The sequence below is a fragment of the Cydia amplana genome, chromosome 5 (assembly GCF_948474715.1).
Source record: "Cydia amplana chromosome 5, ilCydAmpl1.1, whole genome shotgun sequence".
NCBI classification, from domain to species: Eukaryota; Metazoa; Arthropoda; class Insecta; order Lepidoptera; family Tortricidae; genus Cydia; species Cydia amplana.
The window spans coordinates 21,008,960-21,012,342 of record NC_086073.1 but is presented as its reverse complement, the minus strand read 5'-3'; the positions used below and the strand labels follow the sequence as shown (position 1 = coordinate 21,012,342).

The window sequence follows — 3,383 nt, the reverse complement described above, 5'->3', positions numbered from 1 at the left end:
TTTAACAGGCTGAATTTTTATGCAAGAAAGAATAAAGTTCTTTCTTGCTCGGAAATCCATACTGTAGAAATAACGGCACAAACTGCTACGTTCTTCTTCGGAAGACTTTTCAGTACATTTGAATTGGGATTTATCACATTCAATAGGCTTTGGAACTTTAGCAGGACGCTTAATGCCTTGGGTCACACAAGGTAGCCCTTCCATTTTTCGCTTTTTGGCGATATTTATTTTCCATTCAGATGGCTTAGCTTGCTTACGTCGCTTCAAGGGTTTGACACGACTCCAAACTCTGTCTAAAATATTGTCTACAATAAAGTAAACAGTGTCTTCCACTTGTGAACGAACACCTGAACTTTCAGGGATCATACTATCATTGCAGCTAGAGTCAGTTGGATGTAATACTTTTAATGGGTCGTCCTCTGAATCTGGAACATAAGAAGAAGCTCTTTTTATGCATTCACCTTCTCCAGAAATACAAACGTTGTTAAATATCGACAAGGAACGTTTCTGCTGTTTGCATGGGCTGGGAGTTTCAGGAATAATAATATCATGGCCGGAATCATTTTGCTGAGGTGTATCGTTTTCTGAATCTGAATCTTGAACATAAGCTGCTGCTGAATAGTCACCTTCTACAGAAATCCAAACTCGATCTAAAACACCACCAAAAAAAGTCTTCCTGTTTGGAGAAAGCATTCGGACTTTCAGGAATAAAATCAGAGTCTGAATCTATTTGCTTTGGTGAATAGTCCTTAGGATCTGGCACGTAAGTGGGATCTTCATCCGAATAGTCACTGCCAAATAAATTACTTTCATCATCTGGAAATAAATATAAGCACAATAAATTAAGTTACATATTAACATAGTTAACGAATGGATCCTAATATCATTTTTTTTATATAATCTTCAAAAGACTTACTTGAGTCTGCCGTAATATTATTATCATCGGTGACAATATTGTGCATTTGGGCGGCGATATCAATTTGCGATTCATCAAGATCGGAGGAGTCATTGTCTGAAAACGAATAAATTAAAGTATGAGTGCCAAAAACACAATAACTTAAAATCATTCACGGGCAGTAACGGGATTATAAACTCGGGTAAGTACAAATAAGGGCATACACAATACATATTTTAATTATTGATCTTATCCATAAGTACAATAATGTACAGGTATTTTGCGGACTATTTTGTACTTTTACAAGTACGCGGGGACTTACGAGGTTAATGCACAATATACTATTACGGATCTTTAAACCATGGAAACTTACCATCATTATTGTTTTGCAGTTAACATCTTATGTTTTCGTTTGCCGTTAAAACACTAGGTCCCGACATAGAAAATCTGTTATTAGAACCACCTGATCCCGCTGGAACGCAAAAAATAATAATTATTATTCAATAATTTAAGCAAGCATAATTTAATTTAAACTACATTTTTATTGTTTTGTACGGTAAGCATCACTCAAAGTCGCGTGGTTCGATTGATAGTTAGTGCTAAATCCCGATAAGCTCGCTTGAAGTCGCACTAAATGAAACTACAACAATTAAAGGGGTGAGTGGTCAAACCCGATAATTTGTGATTGGTATATGAACGTCATTTAATTTACCTACAGTTACAATTTCAAAAACACATTTGCTCCACTTATCGGGTTTGACCACGCAACCCTCGCACTGCTTTTCGTAATTTATTAACGGTTTCAATATCTTAGATATATTGTTATTTAAACACAGTACTATAAACACGAAGTATATCGTTCAGGCGATTAGGTCATAACATGATTAGGTATCCTTATTTTGTACGACAATTCTAAATGTATTTCTAGGTTAGAAAATTAGATTTTACCTGTTTCTAGCCTGTTACTGCAGGCTAGTTGCACTAATTTTCTGCCTCGGTCACCCATCGCACAACTTTTAACACATACACAACCTTCATTAATACAATACACAACTTTTAACAGCTATTTTCAATTAAAATAACTATGCAACGACGAAGCGCAGCGCTTGCGATCGTGTGAATCGCGTAACTAGTCACTACCTGTCGAGGCGGCGCATGACCTTGCGGTCGTCAAAAATACTTATTGGATTCTTCTCCGAACAACTTTTTAAAGAAATTTGTTAAAGGCCCGTGCGAGAATCCGATAATTAGACTAAAATAAATATTTTTAATGAATACTTATTATAAGTTTGTTTATTGGGTTACTCTTTTAAATAGTTTGTACGTTTAATAAAAAATATCGTAAAAGTAGAATCCGACAAATGCTTTAAACGTATTTTAATTCTTACTAAAATCGTCTTAAGGTTCGAATCGTAATGAGGTAAGACGGGATAAGTAATAGTAACTGGTTCTACATTGTGTGTTTACTTGAATTTAGTATAAATTACTCTGCACTAAATACCTATAAATGTGTCTTGTGTGGTTCTTCCACTAAGTAATACTAAAAACTGAAGCCTTAAATGTACTTGTAGTATTTAGTTCTAAATTAAAACTTCAAATCAAGTACTTATTGGGTTAACAACTCGGCATATTTCCGTGATACACGTCAAATCCGCTTATCCGATTTTACCATTAGATTGAGCGATATCGAATCAATCTAAAACTTTCTTTACATTAAAATCTCACTTTTCGTCACTTATTGGGTTTCACCAGGCAACCCTCGTTATGTGCTAATTATAAAAACTCACGGTCCACCGCAACGTACGTATCCAACGGATTCACAAACTGCTGACCAGGGATCGGAACCGGTTTTTTGCAAAAACTTCGAAATAACCATATTTTTGTGTAGTTTCGAAATGTAGGACTCAGTTGTGTGTTTAGGTAGCGACTTCGTATTATTAGATTGCCCAATTAGAAATGAAGTAATTAGCAAAGCACGAAAAAATACAATACAATACAATACAAATACTCTTTATTGCACACCTCATTACAGAAAACAATACGGATAATACAGGAAGAAGAGGTTAAACAACAGGCGGTCTTATCGCTAAAAAGCGATCTCTTCCAGACAACCTTTAGGTAGCGGAAATTAATAAATTTATGTCATGTCAGTAGGTGTTTCATATTCAATATAAGAATTTTAGCACAGAAAAACACAATACAAAAACAGTATAACACAAATAAAAATAAAATAAAATAAGATACATATACATACACATATACATACATAAATACATACATATATATATAAATATATGTGTAAATATGCCAGCTATAGGGAAAAGGAAACAGGTAAAAGTATTACGGAGCAGATAAAAAGTGAAGTTTAACGAGTCTCTTGAAAGAATTAGGAGACTGGGCGCACCTTACGTCTGCAGGCAGAGAATTCCATAGTCGAACAGATTGGAAAGTGAAAGAATTAGTATAGAATTTAGACGAGGATGACGGG

At 34.8% G+C, this 3,383-nt stretch overlaps 1 long non-coding RNA gene across 1 annotated transcript; it reads right to left on the bottom strand.

The window, feature by feature from the left end:
• Positions 1-931: 931 nt before the first annotated feature.
• On the bottom strand, positions 932-2,002 carry LOC134648542 (uncharacterized). Its single transcript, XR_010096902.1, has 3 exons — positions 1,844-2,002; positions 1,269-1,367; positions 932-1,012 (listed from the first exon to the last, which is right to left on the bottom strand). It is a non-coding gene; the product is annotated as an uncharacterized LOC134648542 (long non-coding RNA).
• Between the last annotated feature and the right edge of the window lie 1,381 nt (positions 2,003-3,383).